Source organism: Amblyomma maculatum, unplaced genomic scaffold, assembly GCF_055883805.1.
Source record: "Amblyomma maculatum isolate TAMU_Amacu unplaced genomic scaffold, ASM5588380v1 scaffold_18, whole genome shotgun sequence".
NCBI classification, from domain to species: Eukaryota; Metazoa; Arthropoda; class Arachnida; order Ixodida; family Ixodidae; genus Amblyomma; species Amblyomma maculatum.
In genome coordinates, this window is record NW_028146743.1 from 7,594,855 (window position 1) to 7,602,413 (window position 7,559).

General features: G+C 43.5%; 1 long non-coding RNA gene across 1 annotated transcript; it reads right to left on the reverse strand.

Annotated features, from left to right (window-relative positions):
- Positions 1–516: 516 nt before the first annotated feature.
- LOC146171827 (uncharacterized) lies at positions 517–7,325 on the reverse strand. Its single transcript, XR_014702773.1, has 3 exons — positions 7,281–7,325; positions 7,024–7,186; positions 517–830 (listed from the first exon to the last, which is right to left on the reverse strand). It is a non-coding gene; the product is annotated as an uncharacterized LOC146171827 (long non-coding RNA).
- Between the last annotated feature and the right edge of the window lie 234 nt (positions 7,326–7,559).

Below are 7,559 nucleotides of genomic sequence, written 5' to 3' on the forward strand. Positions count from 1 at the left end.
AATACTCACAATGGGTCAACAAATATTGCCTTGATGAGTCTATAGTGACCATGCCTCATACATACCTTGCACACCACTAATCTCGGACTTGGTGTTAGGATATTCACAGTTGCGTCAGGTAGCAAAAGGGCAATTTTTACTTACATAATATGGTCATGCTGTGTCTGCCTAGTGTACATTAGTGCTGTCTTTAGAGCTACTACGGAGCCATCACATGCACTTTGCCATTTAATTTTGCACAAATATTTGAATAAGTCACTAAGATGCACAAGAATATTTGATTCTGTTGTGAAAAAAATATAAGTTGCGCAGCCCTAAAGTGTACCTAATTTGCATGGCATTTTTCTGTTCCCTGTTGATAGAACGAAAAAAAAAATGCATACCTACTATAAACTTTGACAGCAGCTTTATTTAGCACATTTTACAGCCAAGACATTCCGAGATGAACATCCACGGCTGCTACGTATTAGTTCATAATATTAAAAATCACATGGCACCAATCGCTGACTTCACTGCACTTCTTTTTCAGCGACCATCAGGATGAAACGGCCCAGTCAGCGATTGAGGAACCCCTCTACAAAGAGCGAAAATTCCTTGTGTTCGAGGGTTGCCTGCGGCAGCTTCTTGAGACCTGAACAATGTGCGGGCAAACAAGAACCCTTTACTTTAGCAAAGCGGGAAGCCTTGTGACTGTGAAGGGGACATGCTCACTGCAGCATTCTTTCCTCTGGAAAAGCCAACCACTGGTTGAAGGAAAAGCAGCAAGAAATGTCCTCCTGGCTGCAGGCATCTTGTTCTCTGGCTGCGGTATAGCTTCAGTTCTTCGGTTCCTGCAATCCATCGGGGTGCAAGGCATCACAATTACAACTACCAACGGGCATACTTGCTACCTGCCAGAAATGAGGTTTGACAATAAGGATATCTCTCTTACAACATTCAAGTCAAAGTATACGTCATTAACTCGATAACTAGATGTCGCATCCTTTCATGACAACAACTTGAAGTTACAATGCAACATATAAAACATATAAAATGCAGCATATATGCAACAGCGGAGGCATTGCAGTGCAATGCACCTGCTATTGCACACCTCTGTTGCCTTTGGCTACATGTTTAATAGACCAGCTGCATGCTCTAGTACTGAAGGCATAATTTTTGCAATATTTTTTTTTAGTAAATGTGCTGTGAGAAAAGTGAAAAGCAATGCAGCATTTGAAACCTGCCCCCCTCATCCTAATATGCATTAAAGCAACCACATGACTGCAAGTTTGTAGCCTCTAAATTGAACATCTTCTTTGCAGCTTTTTCAGCAAAGGCAAGCAGGACTTGCTAGTGAGCTTGTAGGTACAACAACAGACCTGGCAGGGGATGGTCGCTGTGACTCGCCAGGCTACAGCGCAAAGTACATGACTTACAGTGTACTAGCTGTGCAGAATGGAGCCATTTTGCACACTGCACAAGTTCAAGTCAGTGAGGTAATGCAACTCATCCTTTCCAACAACTGAGGTTCCACTAACATCACATCCTATCTTACGGCATTTCAACCCTTCTGCTCCAACTTCAGTGCACACGGACGCAAGTGGCATAGGCCTCAGTGCTGTCCTCGTTTAGCGCTACCCTTACAAAAATAGATATTGAATTTCTGTTACCCACGTAATGTGTTTTTGATGAGTCATCAACCACTCAAAGGAGATTCAAGATTAGATGTGTTTTAACATCATATCCGCAGCAGACTTTCCTTTGAGATCACACATGAAGTTTTGTGCTTGGAAAACGCAACAGTATTTTTGGGTAGGATCTAATGTGGAAATGCATTGACTTTCACAAATGAGGAAATGTATACATCACTAAGTGAATATATATTATTTCCTTGTTAACTGCACACTTTCAGAGCCCTATGTTTTCATTTCTGATTAGCATATGTAGGATGTTGCCTAAGAAACAATTTTTATGTGTTTTAACATGAGATCCGCAACAGACTTTCATTTGAGATTACGCAAGAAGTTTTGTACTTGGAAAACACAACAGTATTTTTGTATAGGAGCTAATGTGGAAATACATTGACTTTCTCAAATGAGGGAAAGTATACATCACTAAGCGAATGTATATTCTTTACTATGTTTTCATTTCTGTTTAGCATGCACTGTAAAAACAAAAACAACTCTTTGGACATTTGTTTCATTCAAAACACGCTTACACCCTGCGTCTTGGGTGTTTGTGCCATTGAAAATCACTTCTTGCGAAGCGAATGGGTGCTGTGGTTGGACAATATGCTTGAGGGTGTTACGGGCAAGGATATTGTTGTGTACGCGAACCGACGCACTGCCACACCGCCTCCAAGCAAACGGACGCAAGGCCGCTCCATTTCCAATGCCTCCTCGCACCTGCGAGCAGGCCGTTTCGGAGAGACGAGCAGGGGTACCCCGGCCTGCGCCGACGACGACGCGCGGACGTAACCCGAGCCGTGCGTTGCCTCGGAACTGGACCGTCCTGGGGGCATGTGCGCGACCAGGGCACGAGAAGCAATGCCTTCTTTATAATGCATGATATTTTGCGTGTTTCTTAAGCTTTCGAGCTCCTTCCTGCTCTGCGTATAGATTAGCCGAGCCCTCAGTCATCGCATCGCTAAATAAGATTTAGTTACCAGTAAAATAGTGTTGGCGCTGCTGCGCTTGCCGGTATTGAAGCTTGGTCGCACTTTTTTTCCTTAAAGGTTCGTGCTACAACTCCATGTTCAGCGAAAATTACGCCCAAGGTAGCAACCACCGAAGAGCCAGCGCTGATAAATATGCCAGCGATGCCTAACTCGACTTGTTAAAATGACTCCAGTGGACAAAATAGTGCGCATAGGTATCCAGAACATTAGATGCAAGTTCTAATGGTCAAGAAGTTGTAATTGTTAGAGCAGCCGCAATGGCCTGTACACTTCGAAACATGCTTCGAAACATTGTCCCAATCTTATGAATGCAGACATAAGAAGCTAATACGTTACCGACGTTACCAGTTCCCTGAGTGGCCGAGTGGTTAGCGTAGACAGCTTCGGAGTAAGAGGCACCGAGTTCGAATCGCGCCAGAGGTGCAGTTTTTTTTCTTAGTTCTAATTTTTTTTTATTTTTTAGCTTTTTTAATGTAGTTGAGGTACTTCGCTACGTTTTAGCTTTTACTTTTTATCCAAAAGTGAAAGCCATCAGGCGCCCATTGGTCAACACTCATGAACAACACACAAGAAATGCACACATTAGGTACCAACCAGAAACACGGTGTCCAACTTTCTTGTGAAACCCATCAAAAATGCATCAAGAAAATGTATAGAAATGTTAATGTGCATGATGGGAAATGTAAAAAAAACATTTAATCAGAAACTCATTAAGCTTTTTTGTAAGGGTATGACGACTGTGAACATGTGATTGCTTACGCCAGTCGGACTCTAAGCAAGACTGAGCACAACTACACCATCACCGAGCAGGAATGTCTCGCGGTTGTTTTCGCCGTGCAGCGGTTTCGCTGCTACCTGTAAGGAGAGCCTCTCAGTAACCGATCACCATTCCCTATGCTGGTATACTCAATCTCTGTGATCCGTCTAGTCGCCTAGCCCGTTGGGCACTTCGCTTGCAAGAATACGACTACAGCATTCCTTACAAAAGTGGCCGACGGCACGCAGATGGAGACTGCCTCTCCTGGTTGCCAATTGCCACGACGGAATGCGACGCGGACAACTTTGATCATTACGTCACTGCTTTATCTCAGAGATTTCCAGATACTCATACCTTTTGAACCGAGGAACACACCCATCAGCATCTGAAGTCGTCGTTCTTAGCTGCTGCTCAAGACCCAACCTCGAACAGCCAGTTTTGCCTACGCCTATGTGATGGCCTGCTATACAAAAAAGTTTACTCAGACACTGGCCTTCGCTTACTGCTGGTAATACCTGAAATCTTACCGCTACCGACCAACTCTGCAACTACGATACCTCATTAGATAAGAAGGCTGTGAGAATCCGTTTTGCTACAGACTGTCGGTTAATTGAATATTCTTTTCGCCTTTGTTTAAACTTTGACCTGGCTTAGTATTTTACGCTGTGTTTTTGTGTAACTCTCGCCCTTACTTACTATCTCTGGAATACTTGCTTTGTTATTTTATAGTCTTCTTTATCGCAGCGTTTGTTCATTGTCGGTTTTTTCTCTTGTCAGTTATTGAGTCGTTTTTTATTACTATCATGTCCTGGTGTTTTATTAATTTTTTTACGCAGTGTAATTTGGACTACTACCTATATATGTTCCCGTTGTGTGTTAAAAAAGTGACGCATAAATTTATTCCTTGATCACACACCAACACACGCACTTCACTGGTTGACCGGCCTAACTTTTAACTGTATTCTCAAACCTCATAGAGGGATGACGGGTAACCGTAAAGGGGATCCCGCGTCTCTGTTAATCGTTAAGGCGGGGTTTGTGACAATATAGAACAGACCAAAACTGCAGGAAAGGTATTACATATGCTAAAAAATTACACAAGTTACAAAAAGGTCAATGAGCTGCAAGGATTCATGGGATTTGCCAACTTTGAGAAAAATTTGTGGCACAACCTGCATACTCTAGTGCAGTGAAAAGAACTGCTCCCACCCCCCCCCAAAAAAAAAGAAATTGCACGAGTGCACTCAATTCTGCTTAGGTGTAGTAATGTGAAAGCACTGCGAATTATGTCACACTGCTTAAATTGGTCCGACATTACGCTAGCAAACCTCGGCCGCACTCGTCCAGTTGGCGTATGTGTATGCCATATTTACCCAGGTTAAATGAAGGGGTGGTGCAGATGGAACTTCATGAAGATCACAATGTTTGCCGCACAGCTGAACAGTATGTTGTAGTTTGAACTTGATGAAGAGAACGATGCTTACTGCACAGCATGAGAGTGTGTTGCAAAGTGCATTGTTCGTACCGTAGACAGGGAATGCCTCAGCCCACATAACCAAAGCAGAAGCCAGTGGAGGCCGCTTGGAACCGTCAAAGCCGACAGCCCACCATCACACACCCGCGTAACTGGTCGGAATGCTCTGCCCTAAGGCAGGGGACCTCTTCCCCTTGGATAAGTGCTCCCTTCTTCTCTCCTTGCAAATTTCATCGAGGTCTTTTTCTGCAAAGCTGTAAATTCTTCAGTTCTGTTCCTTCTTTCTGGTGCTCTGTTCTATACTGCCTATCGTTTCCCTTTGACAATCCTGCACAGATGAATAAAATGTAAACACCAACACTGGAAAAAGCGACCATGAAAAGGAGCCACAGAAGAGGAGATATGCGGATAGAAAAGCGACAGTAAAAACTAGAAACATATTCACAGATCTCAAAGAAGCAAGATAACAAGCCGAGCTGTCGACAAAGTTCAGGCCCCAGAAATTGCAAGAGAACAAGTTAAAAACATCCTTATCAACAGTGCCAAATGAATGAATTATGAAAGAAGCTCCTCGCTCTATAAAATGCCCGAGGGATAAATATTAGAACAGGCAATGACAAGGTTTCCCAGCCCAACTAAGTGATTCCTGCGGTACAGGCCACAAAATGAGAAGCAGTGGCTACCTTAGCTGGCAGAATTCGTGTACATATATTCACTGTGAAAGGAGAGCGATGTAATGCACAGTTAGATAGAGCTGATAATCAAGAAATAGGGGATTATGTCCAGGCATGACAGCTGGTGATAGCAGAGACAGCTAAAATAAGGCTTTTAGAGCATTCGCTCTACTTCTCCCGTGCACAAAACTCAAAGTGAATGCAATGTTGACTTTGAACTCTCACGCTGTGCAGCAAACAATGTCATCTTTATAGCTTAGACATGAGAGCACTATGCTATTGCCACAACCTATCACACCTCGTAGTAAAACTGCAACACACTTCGCACTGTACAGTAAACATCGCCTCCATCAATTTCTAATTGCAAGACATTTTCGTGCGCTACAATGATCATCGTCTTAATGTTTCATCTACTCCTTCTTTATTAAACTTACGGAAATACACCATGCACATACGCCACCTCACTAAAGACGGAGGTTGCAACCGTGCTAGACAGCCTGCCGAGACCATTGAACAAAGAGAAGCCAGACTAGCCCATTGCTAAAAAGCTGAGCAAGAGTGCAAGCGAGCCAAGATCAAAGTGGCAGCAGCAACTGTGACTGCGGCCAATGGCTAACGCTCATTAAATTTGGTTCAAGGACGGTTGAACCTGCACAACTTTTTGAAAATATGCATTGCTGCCCCTACACTTTGGCAAACACACCTGAAAGGGACCAGCTATTACTGCAGCTTGGAGATAAGAAATGTAACACTCTGCAAGCGTATTAGACTGTAAATAAATTCAAATTAATAATTCAGATCAGCAAATGCAGGAACAAGAGTTGTGGTTTGATCTGTGCTTCACCTATATTACTCCACTGCTGGAATGGATGTATTCTGCAATCTGTTGTCATGTATTCACGGCTAGGAGTATCAATAAACAAACCTTCAAGCACTTATTTCATTGTGTCAGTATTGAGCACTCACACACTCGGTATCAATCAAAACACAGAATGCTTGTGCTGCCTCGGCACAAGCATTCTGAGTTTCGATTTTAATTTTTTTTTCTATAAAATTCCATTCAAAATAAATGAATGTTTATGGTAGATGCTTGGAAGCATGTGCTCAAGCTGACTTGGCGATGCTCAGCATTGTCCTCCATTCTGGATTGTTTTTGGATGTGTATCTTTTTTTTTACTAGGATTTGAATTTTCTTCCCAGGCTTTATTTTTCACTAACTAACAGTTCTATACCTTTCTTGCTTAGATATCTACACGTTCTGGCACTTTAGAGGAATGAGATGTCTGTTCTTAAACAGTGCCACAAAACAGACACTTGATGCAGTGCATAACTTGGCATTCATAAAATAGCATTCTCTATTTTTCCACCTTAAAAATAAACGCACTTCCATGCACCACTCGAAGAAGTGCGCCTGGCACACGTGATAAAGTTTATATACAGCATGCAGTGAAGCGACAATCACCTGAGATTAAAGGGGAGGGTGCCTGAATCCCACGTAGCTCGCCGACGGAAATTCACGCCGAACCCGGCAAACGACGCAGGCTGGCAGGACCACCCTGTTGCCTTCGCCCAGCCTGCCCCAAATCCACTTGGTAAACAAGCGGTAGGCTATGAAGCGGTGCTGCCTGAAAATACCACGCTTTACAGTAAACGGATCATACACACAAAAAAAAAAGATAATAATGCGAATCTGTCACCTGACGCTTCCGCACTACCTACTTGTTTACATCTCCGTCTCCATCGATGTTCGCTCCCTCCTCCTCTAGTGCAATGTGCACAGCCCGAAGGACTTCGGACGCTTTGGAACGCTGGGTGGATCGTAATGCAGCCGCCGTGCTGCTGGCACACTACCAGCACCTCCGGCATGCTGCGGCAGCACACATCTTCAGGTGTGGGCATGCTTTCGCAGCGGCACCTGCGCATAAGTAAAATGTGAAAAGGCCGCGAAGAAAACACGAAACGGCATTTCGTGAAATAAGAAAGTTGTAATAACTTATG